General features: G+C 43.6%; 1 protein-coding gene across 2 annotated transcripts in view; it reads right to left on the bottom strand.

The window, feature by feature from the left end:
- PTGFRN (prostaglandin F2 receptor inhibitor) overlaps positions 1–19335 on the bottom strand; it is a 134544-nt gene that overhangs the window by 11559 nt on the left and 103650 nt on the right. The gene's annotated exons all lie outside the window — the stretch shown is intronic.

The raw sequence follows: 19335 nt of genomic DNA, 5'->3' as shown, positions 1-19335 counted from the left end.
CCTCACAGAACCAGTTCTTCATGCTTCATAACAAAGTATATTTTATGATGATGATAAACAAGCACTGCCTAAAAGATTTCTGAACCTTTAAACAGAAATAGCTGCAGGTTTTCCGGACACTAACAAATGAAGTTATCTTTCTATAACACATATTTCAGCCTGAGAATGGCATGGAAACAAAAGAGGCAGTAAAAGATATTCTGGAGCAGAAATCTCCAAGAAAGAAGATATATGTAGCAAAAAGTTGTTAGCCCAGAAACAAGAGGCAGCAACTTGGGGAGGAAGGCAGGACCAACTAATAAATTAGGCACAGTGCCTTGGGCCACCCAATTTTTTTTTTAAGGAGTAGAAGCTACTTATTTTCATCCATTTTAAAAAAAAAGTCACAAAATGCACAAACCCTGAATATCAAATTAATGGACTTCTCACTGAATATGTAAATATGTGATATTGAAAACAAATTAAATATAACTTTAACATTATTCTTTTTATGGAAGAAGGGGCTATGATCCACATAAGTTATAATATAATCCCTGTGAGGTGATGAATGGAAGAATAGATATGGAAATTTCTGTATTAGCTTTAAAACTTTAAAACGGCTGCTTGTTGTATGAAGTAAATCTCATGGGCGAAGGCATACAGCATAAGGATTTAAGTGAATGAGTTAGAAATGCAAGATTCTAAAGGACTGAATCAAATCTGGGACTGGACAAGAAGCTAATGTTAGGATTTAAGAGTATTAGGAAGTCAGAGTAAATATGTAATGTTGAATTAAGACTTCTAGACAATGATGTAACTGCATTTGGAAAGTTAGCAACAATAATGTATCAGTAATCGAAGATTACTGATTACTAAGATTTGCTGAGAACAAAGAGACATATGTAACTGAAGTTTTGTATACGGAAAACCATCTTGTGATAGACCAAAATTGGAAGGAAAGGACAATAAGGCAAAGGAAAACTAAGAACATCATGCCTGTTCAATAGGACAGAAGCCATTTTCAATTGCTAAAAAGTACTCAGGGAAAATAAAACTTAAGAGGAAAAGTAAGGTGTGTGGCACTGGTGGGTTGCTACTGGTTTGCCCCAGCTCGGGAGAACAGGTAGCAGCGGCAGGAGGCTTCGCCCACCCGCCCGGACAGTTCTGCGCATTCGCAGAAGCGTTGCAGATGTGCACGCGCCCAAGAGCAAACCAGTAGTGACAGGTTTTGAAACCCACCCCTGGTGTCTGGTTTTAATAAATAATTGATACTCTGCATCTCTATAATTGATATGGACTTTGACAAGCAACAAAACAGCATAAAGTCAAGATTTTATGCAAGACTACAGATAGGCATGCCAGACACTGATCACCTTGATTCCATGATTTTTCATTATAGAATCATTATCACTAAGTTTGACATAAAAATTTTGATACCACTCAGATTTAGTTCATCTTTTTAAAGACATCCATTTCATTAGTTAACATTTTAATAGGAACTCTGCAGACCTGGATGAACTCACAGATACTGTAATATCATATGTCAGCTTCTTTGAAGACCTATGTGTACCGACCAGGAACTTGTAAATATACAGTAACAACAAACCTTGGTTCACACCTAAATTTAAGCAGCTACGTCGGTTCAAAGAGGAAGCCTACAGAAAAGGTGATAAAATGCTGTACAATCAGGCCAGAAATGTATTAACAAGGGAAATCAGAGCAGCAAAAAGAAGCTACTCTGAAAAGCTAAAGAATCAGTTCTCAGCAAATGAACCAGCAAACATGTGGAAAACTCTTAAAAATATCACCGGCTATGGCAAACCTCCTTCCCAGGCTGAAGGTAATCAACAACTGGCAGATGACCTGAATGAGTTTTACTGCAGGTTTGAAAGGAAACTACAGCCACCTATCTCCACAACCCCCATCTCAGACACACCAACAACAGCCAAGCCTCCTACAATTGACCCCATCCCATTGGGTTCACAACCCCTAGTGATCACAGAAAAGGAAGTGCAAAATCTATTTCACAGACAAAAGCTAGGAAAAGCTCCAGGCCCAGACAAGATAACTCTCCTCCTTGCTTAAAAGTTTGTGGTGACCAATTGGCCCCCATCTTCATCAGTATCTTCAATAAATCGCTAGAGATATGCTATGTTCCTTCTTGCTTCAAATGCTCTACTATCATCCCAGTGCCAAAGAAGCCCACCATCAAGGAACTGAATGACTACAGACCAGTTGCTCTAACATCTGTAGTCATGAAAACCTTTGAAAGGCTAGTGCTGTCCCACTTGAAAAACATCACGGATCCGCTGTTAGACCCCTTGCAATTTGATACCGAGCAAATAGATCAACAGCAAATAGATGCTGTTAATATGGCTCTGCACTACATCCTACATCATCTTGAATCTCCAAAGACCTACGCAAGGGTCCTCTTTGTAGACTTCAGTTCAGCATTCAATAACATCATTCCAGACACTCTTCTAACTAAGCTAAACCAACTACAGGTACCTGAACACACTTGTAAGTGGATCATAAGCTTCCTTACAAACAGGAAGCAGCAGGTGAAGCTAAGTAGAATCACATCAGATACCTGTGCAATTAGCACAGCCCCCGCCCCCCAAGGCTGTGTGCTCTCCCCACTTCTCTTTTCTCTGTATACCAATGACTGCATCTCTAACAATCCTTTCGTTAAACTACTGAAGTTCGCAGATGACACAACAGTGATCGGTTTCACTCGAGACAATGATGAATCTGCATACAGATGGGACGTTGAATAACTAGCCTCATGATGCGACTGGAACAAACCAGAACTGAACACACCCAAAACTGTAGAAATAGTGGTAGACTTTAAGAGAAACCCTTCCATACTTCCACCTCTCACAATACTAGACAACACAGTATCAACAATAGAGACCTTCAAATTTCTAGGTTCTACCATATCGCAAGATCTAAAATGGACAGCTAACATCAAAACCGTCATCAAAAAAGCACAACAAAGAATGTTCTTTCTGCGCCAACTCAGAAAGCTCAAAATTCCCAAGGAGCTTCTGATACAGTTCTACAGAGGAATTATTGAGTCTGTCATCTGCATCTCTATAATTGTCTGGTTTTAATAAATAATTGATACTCTGCATCTCTATAATTGATATGGACTTTGACAAGCAACAAAACAGCATAAAGTCAAGATTTTATGCAAGACTACAGATAGGCATGCCAGACACTGATCACCTTGATTCCATGATTTTTCATTATAGAATCATTATCACTAAGTTTGGCATAAAAATTTTGATACCACTCAGATTTAGTTCATCTTTTTAAAGACATCCATTTCATTAGTTAACATTTTAATAGGAACTCTGCAGACCTGGATGAACTCACAGATACTGTAATATCATATGTCAGCTTCTTTGAAGACCTATGTGTACCGACCAGGAACTTGTAAATATACAGTAACAACAAACCTTGGTTCACACCTAAATTTAAGCAGCTACGTCGGTTCAAAGAGGAAGCCTACAGAAAAGGTGATAAAATGCTGTACAATCAGGCCAGAAATGTATTAACAAGGGAAATCAGAGCAGCAAAAAGAAGCTACTCTGAAAAGCTAAAGAATCAGTTCTCAGCAAATGAACCAGCAAACATGTGGAAAACTCTTAAAAATATCACCGGCTGCAGCAAACCTCCTTCCCAGGCTGAAGGGAATCAAAACTGGCAGATGACCTGAATGTGTTTTACTGCGGGTTTGAAAGGAAACTACAGCAACCTATCTCCACAACCCGCACCTCAGACACACCAACAACAGCCAAGCCTCCTACAATTGACCCCAGCCCATTGGGTTCACAACCCCTAGTGATCACAGAAAAGGAAGTGCAAAATCTATTTCACAGACAAAAGCTAGGAAAAGCTCCAGGCCCAGACAAGATAACTCTCCTCCTTGCTTAAAAGTTTGTGCTGACCAATTGGCCCCCATCTTCATCAGTATCTTCAATAAATCACTAGAGATGTGCTATGTTCCTCCTTGCTTGAAATGCTTTACTATCATCCCAGTGCCAAAGAAGCCCACCATCAAGGAAATGAATGACTACAGACCAGTTGCTCTAACATCTGTAGTTATGAAAACCTTTGAAAGGCTAGTGCTGTCTCACTTGAAAACCATCATGGATCTGCTGTTAAACCCCTTGCAATTTGATACCGAGCAAATAGATCAACAGCAAATAGATGCTGTTAATATGGCTCTGCACTACATCCTACATCATCTTGAATCTCCAAAGACCTACGCAAGGGTCCTCTTTGTAGACTTCAGTTCAGCATTCAATAACATCATTCCAGACACTCTTCTAACTAAGCTAAACCAACTACAGGTACCTGAACACACTTGTAAGTGGTTCATAAGCTTCCTTACAAACAGGAAGCAGCAGGTGAAGCTAAGTAGAATCACATCAGATACCTGTGCAATTAGCACAGCCCCCGCCCCCCAAGGCTGTGTGCTCTCCCCACTTCTCTTTTCTCTGTATACCAATGACTGCATCTCTAACAATCCTTTCGTTAAACTACTGAAGTTCGCAGATGACACAACAGTGATCGGTTTCACTCGAGACAATGATGAATCTGCATACAGATGGGACGTTGAATAACTAGCCTCATGATGCGACTGGAACAAACCAGAACTGAACACACCCAAAACTGTAGAAATGGTGGTAGACTTTAAGAGAAACCCTTCCATACTTCCACCTCTCACAATACTAGACAACACAGTATCAACAATAGAGACCTTCAAATTTCTAGGTTCTACCATATCGCAAGATCTAAAATGGACAGCTAACATCAAAACCGTCATCAAAAAAGCACAACAAAGAATGTTCTTTCTGCGCCAACTCAGAAAGCTCAAAATTCCCAAGGAGCTTCTGATACAGTTCTACAGAGGAATTATTGAGTCTGTCATCTGCATCTCTATAATTGTCTGGTTTGGTTCTGCGACCCAACAAGACAGACACAGACTTCAGAGGATAATTAGAATTACAGAAAAAACAATTGCTACCAACCTTCCATTGAGGACCTGTATATTGCACGAGCCAAAAAGAGGTCTGTGAAAATATTTACAGACCCCTCACATCCTGGACATAAACTGTTTCAAATCCTACCTTCAAAACAATGCTATAGAGCACTGCACACGAGAACAACTAGACACAAGAACAGTTTTTTTTCCTGAATGCCATCACTCTGCTAAGCAAATAATTCTCCCGGTCAGTGGGAACGCCGGTCAGACTGGGTTTTTCCCATGCCTAGTCACATAGGACCAAGTCTGCTAATTTCATTTGGCCCCGCCTCTTCCTCCACTGTTGTGAGCCAGGCCCCTGGACCTGGCCTCCTGGAGGAGGATGACTGAGACAGTGAGGAGGAGGAGCTGGCAAGGCCTGATTCCTCCGGGCCCTCTTTCTCCTTGGCAACACCCCAAGAGCCAGTTGTTGAGGATCAATCCTGGCTCGATGCGAGACTGCGAAGACGTGAAAGGTGTGCGCAGCAGAGGAAGAGGTGGGGCAGGCCCAGGGAGTGCTAAGTCATGGAGCAACACCCCACAGGGGATAAAAGCAGGAGGAGCAGCTCCGTGGCTCTTTGTGTTGGATAAAGTTGCAAACTCCTCAGGCAATCTGTTTCATGGATCGAAGACTGAATCTCTTTGAGTGACTTTTGCATTCCCTGTAATTTTCTGCTTACCTCGGTAACAGACTGTTTCAGCTCGTTTCTACGAGATAAGAGATTTTGGCAGGCGCATGGGGAAACGTGGCCAGAACATTTCTGTGCCAAAGGGAACCTGGCCAAGTGTAAATAAACTGTTGGCAGAAGGCTTTTCGACTCGGTCTAGCAGAGGACTGGACATGTCTACCCACTTAGACCTCGCCAAGCTTTCAATCTTTCAAAAAAAATCAAAATTGCCCCAATTCTATTACCTACCAGATCGAGGCTCCGTTCCAGCGTGAAGGACTATTGCCTGATACCACCGAAGGCCGTGAATGATGGCGCAAAGCTGCCGGTGGGCAGCGCCTGTTGGGGTGAGTGTTTTTCTCTATCTTTGCTCCTGAAGCCTATTATCCCTGTTTAGGAAGGGCATTCTGCTGCATTCAGAGCTTTCGCTCCGCAGCCAACAAGCGTGACTATTAATTCCGTGCCCCTTTTCAGATCGCGTTTGAAGCCGTGAGGTGAGCGATCAGTGGGTGGAGCGATTAATCGGCTCCCCTCCAAGGCCAAGGAATTGGAACTTCTCTGGCCGGACCTGCCTCTCCTCTCCAGTCAGCGGGAGTTGTGAGTAGCTGCAGCGACAGTTTATTTTGGCGGAATCGCGTCCATCTTATAATTCAAAAACAAAATGGTGAACACGTCTTCAAAAATCGCTGATCCATCACAGGATCATGCAGGCCAGGCTCTAGCCTTGGGGAGGGTCCCTCTAAGGCTCATAGCAAGAGATCTAGGGCAGTTTCCACTAAAGACAAGCCCCACAAACCCATAAAGGCCGAAGAACGCCATCATAGGGCGATTGTCAGAGTGCTTGATAAGGCACAGTCCCAGGTCAGGGACAGAGACCCCTCCCCTCAAATGGCCCCATCTCTCTCTCCAGCCAGGGTGGTCGAGTCCTGCTAGGGGTGTTCATCTTCAGGCAACTTCAACTGCGTGGTCCATTCTGCCTGGTCTGACCAACACTCCCAGCCAGCACGGGTTCTCTTTTTCAGCCTCTCCCAAAGCCTGTCATTCAGCCCATTTTCTCTCAGCAGCCATTTCTGCTGCCACCTCAGGCTCCTACCACAGTCTATTCTTCTCAGGCTGCACCTGTAGTTTTTACTGCTCCAGCCTCAGCCTCACTTCCAGTGCCAACCTTTCAATTACCTGAGGCTTTTGGCCACATGATATCTGAGGCTATCAAACAAGGGCTCGCTCAGTGCATTCTACCGATCTCTGCCCCAAACATGCCTGACTATTCTCACAGGCCTGAGAGGCAGCACTCCACTATGGCCTTGGAGGACACCAGGTCTTACCACGATCAGGACTTGGAAGTCCAGGGGTCTTAGTCTGAGGAAGAATACCACAGGGAGGAGGCTTTGTCAGATGATGATGGCCTAGAACCTGACCTCATTTGTGGGTCTTTTTAATCCTCACATTTCATTCTCTGCTCCACAAAGCATTAACCACTACAAAATTGGGTGGTAATTGACCTCCCTCTGGCCCCACCGCAGACATGGATTCCTGCCAACGCTCTGTTTGTAGAGCCTGCTATGGAGGCTGAAACTGTACCAGCTCCTAAGCTTTTCATTGACGTGGCTCAATGCCAATGGGCTGTCCCAGGATCAGGTCCCAATCCAAATGGCTTGGACAAACGCTTATACAATGTCGCCTCCAACTTGGATTCAGTCCTGCAAGTACCCACTGTAGATGCTTCCATAGTGGCCTTGAGCTCCACATTGCCTCTTACAGGTCCACCGGATGAATCATTATGGCCTGAGGATAAAAGAACAGAACGGATCTTAATTAAGGGTCACCAAGCGGTGGCTTGGTCCATCAGAGCTGCCACGGCGTCATCTTTCTTTGACTGGGCTTCTTTAATCTGGCTTCAGCAACTCCAGGATAGGATCTCGGCTTCTGATATTCGGTCACACCAAGACCTAAGATTAGAGTCTCGCTAGAATACTCAGCCGATGCCACACTCAATGCCGCTCACTTTGCAGCCAAGGCCATTGGGGCCTCTGTCACCTCGAGGCGCCTTTTATGGCTTTGTCAGTGGCAGGCTGATGCCTGTAATAAGTGGGGCTTAGCGGCCTCTCCTTATTCAGGAGACAAGTTGTTCGGAGCCCAGCTGGAGCCTCTACTAATTAAACTCGAGATAAACTTAAGGTCCTTCCTTCCACCTCCAGACAGAGCGATTCACATTCCCAACCGTACGGCAGGCTCCAGTCCTTTCAGACCTTGGACCCTTACGGCCAACAACTCTCGCAAAGATTCTTCGCATCAACCAGCTACCTGCATCAAAACTCTCAGGTTAGACAGAAATCCAGATTCCCTTCCCGTAGACCCTACAGAGGAGGTAAGGGATGTCCATTTAGAAGGTCTAAGTGAGGTACATTCACTTCCGGTCGGGGCCCACCTTTCTCATTTCTCGGCCAAATGGGACCTTATAACCTCTGATTCGTGGGTTAAATCTACCATTAGAGATGGCCTTTCCCTCCAGTTCTCCTCCAGGCCCCCGAGGGTCTTTGTGTGCAACCCCGTTTCTTATAACCCTTCCACCAGGGCTCTCATTAATTCTGCCATTGATCATCTTCTTTCGATAACGGCTACTGAGCCCATTCCACAAAGTAATTGGGGGCATAGGTTCTATTCCCGACTTTTTGTAGTGCGAAAATCCTCGGGGGTTGGAGGGCTATTCTCGATTTGAAATAATTGAACCGGCACATTATTTACCACCAGTTCAAGATGTCCTCCCTTTCCTCTATTCTGGCCAGCATTCACCCGGGAGATTTCTTGTCTTCTATAGATTTAATGGAAGCTTACCTCCACATTCCTATCCATCAGAATTTTCGTCAATACCTCTGCTTCTCCTACTCGGGATGCCATTTTCAATACTGAGCACTACCATTTGGCTTCTCTTTGGCCCTGAGAGTGTTTATGAAAATTCTGGCAGTTCTGGTGGCCCACATCCACTCCTTCCCCATCAGGATACAGTGATGATATCCTTATCCAATCCCATACTCTACAATCGGCCAGACAAGACCTCAATGCAACCATCAGGGAGCTCCACGCTCATGGGTTCTCTATTAATTGGGACAAGAGCAATCTTGAACCGGCAACCCGAATCCTCCACTTGGGCGCTCTAATAGATACCTCTGCTTTGCTGGTTTTTCTCTCTGAGGAACATAGAAACAGCCTTTCCTCCTTAGCTTCCCGTTGTCAACAGCGGAGATATTCTTCTGTTCTCCAGTTATCCCAACTTCTGGGTAAAATGGTTTCTACATTCGGCATTGTTCCATGGTGTCATCTCCACAGCAGGCTCCTGAACTGGTTTCTACTACCACATCAACGACGTCACTGCAGTACCTCTCAGGCACAAGTGTCATTACCCCAGAACGTGAGAGACTCCCTCTCATGGTGGTCTTCCAACGCCATCCACAAGGGCAGCTGCTTCCAGGAACCTTCCCAAGTGACGATTACCATGGATGCCAGCTTGATGGGTTGGGGTGCACACCTGGGCTCCCACATGGTCCAAGGGCATTGGTCCCCACAGGAGGACACACTAAATATCAACCTTCTAGAACTCAGGGCCATTTATCTGGCACTTCGCAGTTTCAGCACCCTAATTGCTGGCCACAACTTGGTCCTGACAGACAACATCACGGCGAAGGCGCATGTCAACAAATTGGGTGGAACTCACTTGTCCTCCCTCCTGAACGAGGCCCTGCAACTTGGCCTCTCGGTGGAATCCCATCTGCATTCCATTTTGGCAGCTCACATCTCCGGTATCACGAACATTCGAGCGGACGCACTCAGCCGCAATCCCATAGACCCAGCGGAGTGATCCCTACACCCCAGTCTGTTCCAGGAGCTTACAACTAGATTCGGATTTCCCTCGGTGGACCTCTTTACCTCCAGCCGCAACCATCAGGTCCCAAGGTTCTACTCACGCTACCCGTCTCCAGGGGTGGAGGCAGTGGATGCCCTCCGTTGTCCATGGCCTCCAGGGCTGCTATATGCATTCCCCCCCTCCCCCTGATTCCCCAGGTCATCTCCAAACTCCTGGCCCACAAGTCGGAGCTCATTCTGGTGGCCCCTCATTGGCCCAGGAGGCCTTGGTACGCAGATCTTTTAGCTCTCTCCGTGGCACCTCCCTGGAGGATTCCGGAAAACAAAGTGATTCTCACTCAAGGCCCCCTCCATCATCTGGATCTGCAATGGTCCCATCTCACCATTTGGACGTTGAGCAGGGATTCCTCACAGATGCCAACCTTCCCGACAACATGATTGCCACTCTTCAGGCATCACACCGACCTTCTACTTCAAGGATCTACGAGGCCACTTGGCGCTCCTTCTGCAACTGGTGCGCAATTTGGTCTTTACTTCCTACTGAGGTTTCTGTGTTTCAAATCTTGGAATTTCTACAGAACGGGTTTGAACGTGGCCTTGCACCCAACACGTTACGCAGACAAGTGGCAGCCCTCTCTTCTGTCATGGCAGGTGGAGCCTTCACGGTGGCAGCCAAGGATCCTCTGATCTACCACTTTCTGCGGCCTCCAACTTGCATCCCCCAACTATCCAGCTCTTCCCAACGTGGCATCTGAACGTCATCCTAACAGCTTTGACCAAACCTCCCTTCGAACCCTTTCGGGAAGTCACATTGCAGCTTCTATCCCTTAAAATCTCCTTCCTCGTAACAATTATATCAACGCGTTGAGTCTCAGAACTTACAGCTCTATCTGTCAGGAAAGACCTTTGTGTGTTCCACTCGAATCGAGTTGTTCTCATACTGGACCCCACCTTCCTGACGAAGGTTAACTTGGCCTTCCACCGTGCTCAGGAGCTGGTGCTTCTGGACTTCTGTCCCTCTCCGGTACATCGACAAGAGCATCTGTGGCACACGTTGGATGTCCAGTGGGTGCTAAAAATATACATTTCTCGCACGGCTTCATTCAAAAAGTCTGAATCATTATTTATCTCTTTCCTACCATCATCCTTGGGTCTCAAGGTGACCCCTCGAGCCTTGAGCAGATGGATTTGGGCGACTATAACCATGGCATAGCAACAACAGGCCCTGCCTGTCCCAGGTCGCATATCGGCTCATTCCATTCCACTAGGAGCGCGGCAGCTTCTGCATCCTGGAACATACATGCATCGCTCCAAGAAATTTGCAATGCGGCCACCTGCTCCTCGTCGACACCATTCATAAGACACTACAGGCTGGATTTGTATGCGTCGGCGGACACGGCTTTCGGCAGAAGGGTCCTGCAACAGGTTCTATCCGACCAGCCTTCAGTGAGCCTACAACTTCCCACCCGATGAAGACACCTGCTTTGGTATGTCCCCAGTCTGACCAGCGTTCCCACCGACCGGGAGAATGGGCGTTGGCTTACCTGATATGCCCCTTTTTGGAGAAGAGGGAACACCGGTCAGCCCCACCCTGGGGTATTCCTTCCCAGCTCAAGGAGTGTCAGGATGGGTGGCTTCTCATTCTTTCTCGTTTCAGGTAGACACATCAGTCTGCTACAGCATCCTCGCCGAAAAGCTGGAAAGTGGAGGAAGAGGCGGGGCCAAATGAAATTAGCAGACTCAGTCCTATGTGACTAGGCATGGGAGAAACCCAGTCTGACTGGCGTTCCCACTTCTCCAAGAAGGGACGTATCAGGTAAGCCAACGCCCATTCCCTCAACACTGTCAAAATATTTACTAAATCTGCACTACTATTAATCTTCTCATTGTTCCCACCACTCATCTCCTTCCACTAATAACTGTATGACTATAACTTTGTTGCTTGTATCCTTATGATTTATATAGTGATATATAGTGATCATGCAATATTGGAATACAACATTATGCAAACATAAGTAGTAGAACAAAGTCAAACTAGAGTCTTGGACTTCAAGAGAGCTAATTTCAATAAACTCAGAGAGAGCTTGAGAAGGATTCCATGGATGAGAATCCTCAAGGGGAAAATAAATCAAGAAGCTTGGGAAATTTTGAAAAGAGAGATTATAAAAGCCCAGTCTAGCACAATACCAATGAAGAAGAAAAATAATAATAGATCTCAAAAGAAACCAGCATGGATGCATAAAGAACTATCTGACAAATTGAAAGACAAAAAGGACACATATAAAAAGTGGAAAGAGGGGCAAATAACTAAGGCAGAATATCAGCAAATAGCCCGAGCCTGTAAAGATGAAGTGAGGAAAGCTAAGGCTCACAATGAACAAAGGCTAGCGACAAAAGTAAAAAATAACAAAAAAAGCTTCTTCCAACATGTTAAAAACAAGAAAAAATTCAAGGAAACAATTGGCCCATTGCTGGGAGAAAGTAGCAAGAAGGTGACAAGCAACAGGGAGAAAGCAGATCTACTTAACTCATTTTTTGCATCTGTCTTTACACAAAAGGAAAAAACAATCCAACCTATCAAAAACAGCACTACAAAAAACAGATTAGGAACACAAGTTGAAATAGGGGGGAAAAAATGGTAAGTGAACATCTGTCTACCCTAGACGAGTTCAAATCACCAGGACCGGATGGATTACACCCCAGGGTTCTGAAGGAACTGGCAGACGAAATCTCAGAACCACTGAACTATATCTTTCAAAGATCCTGGAGCACAGGGGAGCTGCCAGAGGACTGGAAAAGAGCTGATGTAGTTCCCATCTTCAAAAAAGGGGAAAAAAAACAGATCCAGGAAACTACAGACCTATCAGCCTGACCTCAATACCAGGGAAGATTCTGGAAAAGATAATCAAGCAACGAATCACCGAACACCTAGAAGCAAACAAAGTAATAACCAAAAGCCAACATGGGTTTGTCAAAAACAGATCATGCCAGACTAATCTTATTGCATTCTTTGACAAAGTGACAAAATTAGTAGACCAGAGGAATGCTGTCGATATAATTTACTTGGACTTCAGTAAAGCATTTGATAAAGTAGACCATAACCTACTACTAGATAAAGTAGAAAAATGTGGGTTAGACAGCACCACCACCAGATGGATTCGTAACTGGCTGACCAACTGCACTCAACGTGTAGTCCTCAACGGAACTACATCCACAAGTATGCAGTGGAGTACCCCAAGGCTCTGTTTTAGGTCCAGTACTCTTCAACATCTTCATCAATGACTTGGACGAGGGGATAGATGGGGAACTCATCAAATTTGTAGATGACACCAAGCTGGCAGGAATAGCCAACACTCCAGAAGATGGGCTCAAGATACAGAAAGATCTTGACAGACTTGAACATTGGGCGCTATCTAACAAAATGAAATTCAATAGTGAAAAAAGTAAGGTTCTACATTTAGGACAAAAAAAACCAAAATGCACAGGTACCGTATATGTGGTACCTTGCTCAATAGTAGTGGCTGTGAGAGGGATCTCGGAATCCTAGTGGACAACCATTTAGATATGAGCCAGCAATGTGCAGCAGCTGCCAAAAAAGCCAACACAGTTATGGGCTGCATAAACAGAGGGATAGAATCAAGATCACATGAAGTGTTAATACCACTTTATAATGCCTTGGTAAGGCCTCACTTGGAATATTGCATTCAGTTTTGGTCGTCGCAATGTAAAAAAGATGATTAGGGGACTGGAGGCTAAAACATATGAAGAATGGTTGCAGGAACTCGGTATGCCTAGCTTAATGAAAAGAAGGACTAGGGGAGACATAATAGCAGTGTTCCAATATCTAGGAGTTGCCACAAAGAAGAGGGAGTCAAACTATTCTCCAAAGCACCTGTGGGTAGAACAAGAAGCAATGGGTGTAAACTAATCAAGGAGAGAAGCAACTTAGAACTAAGGATAAAATTCCTGACAGAACAATTAACCAGTGGAACAACTTGCCTGCAGAAGTTGTGAATGCTCCAACACTGGAATTTTTTAAGAAAATGTTGGATAACCATTTGTCTGAAATGGTGTAAGGTTTCCTGCCTGGGCAGGGGGTTGGACTAGGAGACCTCTAAGGTCCCTTCCAACTCTGTTATTATTATTATTATATTGATATTGTTTCCTAATTGCTTATTTGTACCCTATGACTATCATTAAGTGTTGTACTTTATGATTCTTGATAAATGTATCTTTTCTTTTATGTACACTGAGAGCATATGCACCAAGACAACTTCCTTGCGTCCAATCACACTTGGCCAATAAAAAATTCTATTCTATTCTATTCTATTCTATTCTATTCTATTCTATTCTATTCTTCTATTTTAATAGGAACTCATGGAAGATAGCATTAAAAATTATTGTGTATCATTTCCCACATGGTGCTGGAAATAAATATGAATCATGATTTGAGAACTAAAAAATTGAATAGAAAAAGTGTTTAAAAATATGAAGACATCCAACCCACTTGGAACTACATTACTCCTACAATTTAGTTAGCTATTGGTTAAGGAAAGGAAAAGAACTTTTTCTGTTTTCAAATAGTACCTTTAATTTTGGTGATGTCTTGATGCCAACATTTCCCTACCTGGCTTTCTCCAGATATGACTGGTAGGAATTGTACACTCTCTGGAGAATTGCAGAAATTGCAGTCTAAAATATTGGGAGTACAACTGCTGCTCTAAGCTTATTCATGCTACACAAGTTGGGTTTCTGTTATAGCTGAATCAAGTCAGTAATCTCAGAGGAGACATTCAGGAACACAACAAGTTTCTATTAAGAATATTATTGGTTTGAAAACTACATTACTTTTTTCCCCAATGCTGAATCAGCTGCAAGAATCAAACTTATGTATTATAAAGTGAAGTGTAGTTGTATTTTTGTTTTTAAAAAAGTAAAAGAAAACAAGGAAAAATTAATGAACATTTTTCTTTCACCATTGAAGATTTTGTACATTCTAGTGACTATATTTTACTATAATGGAAAGAATTACTGCCATATCAAATAATTCCTAGTAATTAAAAATTAACATTTATTTTTTTCCCTCTTAACTGCATATTTCTGAAAATAGAAATATGAGACTTTGTAAGCAACCAGGGTAAGAGATAAGTAGGGTATAAACAAGGAAGTTACTTTATTCTTTGCTTTTAGAAAATGAAATCACAAAATGAACAGAAGATGCTGCCAATATAGATAATCAAAGTTATTTCATTTTTACATCAGCATTAGACTGGTGGTCATTTTTCTTTTAGTGAAGCTGAAATGTCTGTACAGATAAAGCAACTCCCAAACAAACAAAGTATGATAAATATTTATATGTATTGAAACTATTCTGTGTAATTTCCAGTTCACTCAAAAATAATTCTATTTAAGTTAATCCTGGATCAAATTCAGAGGGAATTATTGTATTTTTCAATACCTTACTAAACTACAAATGGAGATGAGGAAAACCAAATGTAAGGTCCTGATAAGAGTATTTTCGCAGCGGTTACTGGCAATATTTAAAGCGAGATTCATGGAATATGTCTTTCCTATTCAGTATCACTTGTACTTAGAATCTCTTGCACATAAACCTCTTAGCTCTGAAAATGTACAAACAGGAGAAAATAGAAAATATAATGAATGATAACTATTACAAAAATATTTTTAAAAAGGAAAAAAACTGTAGCTCTATCAGTTTAATGGGCATTTGCTACAAATAATTCTCAACTACAGACCACCTGCTATCTCCGAATTAACAAACATTATTTGTCTATTTAATTATTGGTTAAATAATTTTTTTTAATTTACATTTATATCCCGCCCTTCTCCGAAGACTCAGGGTGGTTTACATTGTGTAAGGCAATAGTCTCATTCTATTTGTATATTTACAAAGTCAACTTATTGCCCCCCCAACAATCTGGGTCCTCATTTTACCTACCTTATAAAGGATGGAAGGCTGAGTCAACCTTGGGCCTGGTGGGACTCGAGCCTGCAGTAATTGCAAGTAGCTGTGTTTATTATTTTACAAATATTATTTGGATTGTTCTCCAGGAACTTACTTTGGACAGATAATCTTGGAGTTGATGGGCATAATGGATGCTGGTTCAAGTACCAAAGTAGATAGTTTCTCTTCCCATCACTATTAAATCCGCCCCACAGCAATCTGTCCAGGATCTTTAAAAAGATACATTTTCTAATGAAATCTTTCCTTGTCCTCTCGCTCTATATAATTTCCTTCTTCCTTCCTTCCAATGTGATTCACTTGTTAAGCAATGGGAATGAGAAAATGAAGCTTGTCTTTTCCCAGACTAACAGGGGAAGAAAAATGGATGAAGAACTCTGAAGTTCAACAGGGGAAGGAGAGCTTTAGTGGTTAGACAGCTAGACTTCACAGGAAACCTTTAAATATTCCAGGCTAGCTTAGGCATCCATAAACTTTCAAACCATAAAAACAATTATTAACTTTCAGTAAATTATCAATTTTGGAAGAACATTATATCTTTCAGTCGAAGTCTTATCTTGGGACAGTAGGGATGGGAAATTTTTTTTAAAAATTCAAGAACCATGTTTTAATAGAATCTGTTATTGGTACTCAATAGCTTATGTTAAAGAAATTAAAGAGACCTGAATAAAAAAAAAATAATGTAGCATTTATTCTGACTCCGTTTTCTTTATTTCTAACACTTTTCCTGAAGTTATTATCTTTTTCTGTCTTTCTCAAGAATCTAGCAGCAGGGAAGAGATAGTGTCTTATCTGAGATCTGATAGCCTTTTTTAAAAAGGAAAAAAACTGTAGCTCTATCAGTTTAATGGGCATTTGCTACAAATAATTCTCAACTACAGACCACCTGCTATCTCCGAATTAACAAACATTATTTGTCTATTTAATTATTGGTTAAATAATTTTTTTAAATTTACATTTATATCCCGCCCTTCTCCGAAGACTCAGGGTGGTTTACATTGTGTAAGGCAATAGTCTCATTCTATTTGTATATTTACAAAGTCAACTTATTGCCCCCCCAACAATCTGGGTCCTCATTTTACCTATCTTATAAAGGATGGAAGGCTGAGTCAACCTTGGGCCTGGTGGGACTCGAGCCTGCAGTAATTGCAAGTAGCTGTGTTTATTATTTTACAAATATTATTTGGATTGTTCTCCAGGAACTTACTTTGGACAGATAATCTTGGAGTTGATGGGCATAATGGATGCTGGTTCAAGTACCAAAGTAGATAGTTTCTCTTCCCATCACTATTAAATCCGCCCCACAGCAATCTGTCCAGGATCTTTAAAAAGATACATTTTCTAATGAAATCTTTCCTTGTCCTCTCGCTCTATATAATTTCCTTCTTCCTTCCTTCCAATGTGATTCACTTGTTAAGCAATGGGAATGAGAAAATGAAGCTTGTCTTTTCCCAGACTAACAGGGGAAGAAAAATGGATGAAGAACTCTGAAGTTCAACAGGGGAAGGAGAGCTTTAGTGGTTAGACAGCTAGACTTCACAGGAAACCTTTAAATATTTAAAGCGAGATTCATGGAATATGTCTTTCCTATTCAGTATCACTTGTACTTAGAATCTCTTGCACATAAACCTCTTAGCTCTGAAAATGTACAAACAGGAGAAAATAGAAAATATAATGAATGATAACTATTACAAAATATTTTTAAAACATAAATTACACCCATATTGAAAAAAATTGTCACAGTGAATGTGTAATGCATTATCCCTCACAGGCAAAGCCTAACATTGTCTTCAGTCTTAGTTCAGGGACAGTGAACCCTCAAATGACTCCTCTTGTAAGACTTGCAGAAATGAAGTGTTATGTATATTTAAATATTTTGGCGGGAAACAAGCACGTTGCTGATTGGTTGAAGCCGCCGGTTAAACAGTATATAAAGGGTTGTTTTTCCCCAGCCAGGTTGCTGGGTTCACCATATATTAAAGAGCTGTTGTCACTACCCTGGTCTCCAGCCTCGTTACTTCCCGAACTTAACACTGGCGACGAAGGTGGGATCTCGAGGCTAAGGAGCACCAGAACCGAGCTGAAGCACGAAAGAACCGAACCCAGCAAACACAGGGCAGAAAAGCGGAGATGGCCAGTTACACTCCGCCCGCACCGTTTGACCCGGCTAGAGAGAAATGGGGAACGTATATGACCCGTTTCGAAAGCTTTCTAGAAGCCAACGAACTGCAAGGAGTTCCAGACAACCGCAAAAGGGCATACTTCTTGAGCCACTGCGGTCCCGAGGTCATCGACATCGCGGAAGCCCTGGCAGAGCCAACGCCGATACAATCGGTATCGTGGCAAACTCTGCAAACCCTGCTAAAAAACCATTTCGCGCCAACGCCGTCCAAATACGTGCGGCGTTTTGAATTTGGAGAGCGCCGACAGCTAGAGGGCGAATCCATCGGCGACTACATGGCCGCCCTGCGGAAAGCCTCCAAAGACTGTGGGTACCGAGACCTGGACGAGGTGCTGCTGGAGCAACTCATCAGGGGGGTCCGAGACATGCGTTTGCGGAGGCGGCTGCTATCGAAAAGCAATCTGACGCTGGCAAACGCCCTGGACGAAGCCAGAGCGCATGAAATGTCAACCCAAGCGGCGGAGACACTGCAAAAGCCCCTCACACCAAAGGCGAGCACAAAGTCAACCCCGGTGCACCAAGAAGAGATCCAAACCGAATCTGACGGTGAGGATGAGGAAGGGGTTTGCCGAACTGAGAAACGGGGCCAAGAGAACCGGGACGAATGCGGAAGTTGCGGGGGTCAACACCAGCGCCAACGCTGCAAGTTCAAGGACGCAACATGTCGGCGGTGCGAGAAGAAAGGGCACCTAGCTCAAGTCTGTCGAGCTCCCCAACCTTCCCGCCGAAAATTCAAATCGGCCAATCAGAGCGCGGGATCGGCAAGGCGACCCGCGATTGGCTCAAACAAAAAAGGCGCGGATTCAAACCAAACGACGGTGGTCATAGGCCGCGCCTCAACCCGGGTGGAGAAGAAGATCTTCACCAAACCCAAAATAGAAGGAGTACGGTGCCGACTCGAAGTGGACACCGGGTCAGCGATCACCATCATGTCCTGGGACACTTTGGCGAAGTCACTGCCGTCAGTCGCGAAGCGCCACCTGCAAACACAACGGCTACGAGTCCACGACTACCAAGGGAATCGCATCCCTGTTCGAGGGACCACCTCCGTCCGAGTCGAGTACGGACCACACAAGAAGACCCTGCCCATCACGATCGTCGAAGGGACCCTGCCTAGTTTGTTGGGACTAGACTGGTTTCGTGCACTGGGCATGGGAGTGACTGGCATCTACAGAAGTGACTGTAACCTGAAAGACATACTCATGAACGAGTTCGAAGATGTCTTCAAGGACTGCCTGGGCAAGTACAAGGGGACCCCTATTTCCTTCAACTTAGACCCCCAGGTAGCTCCCATTAGGTTAAAGGCAAGGAGAGTCCCTTTTGCCCTTAAACCTAAAATTGACAAGGAGCTAGATAAGCTCATAAATCAGGGGATTTTGGTGCCAGTCGATCACGCAAAGTGGGAGACGCCAATCGTCACCCCAGTAAAACCAGATGGGTCAATTAGAATCTGCGCTGACTACAAGGCGACGCTAAACAAAGCCTTACAGAAAAGCGCCACCCAGTTCCCGTGGTGCAACACTTGCTGCACTCTTTGGGGCAAGGGCAAGTCTTTGCAAAGTTAGACTTGGCTCAAGCCTACCAACAACTGCCCGTAGACGCCAACACAGCCGAAGCCCAAACGATTGTA

Source organism: Ahaetulla prasina, chromosome 5 (assembly GCF_028640845.1).
Source record: "Ahaetulla prasina isolate Xishuangbanna chromosome 5, ASM2864084v1, whole genome shotgun sequence".
NCBI lineage: Eukaryota > Metazoa > Chordata > Lepidosauria > Squamata > Colubridae > Ahaetulla > Ahaetulla prasina.
Note: the sequence above shows the minus strand (reverse complement) of the source record. Positions and strands in the feature narration are given on the sequence as shown.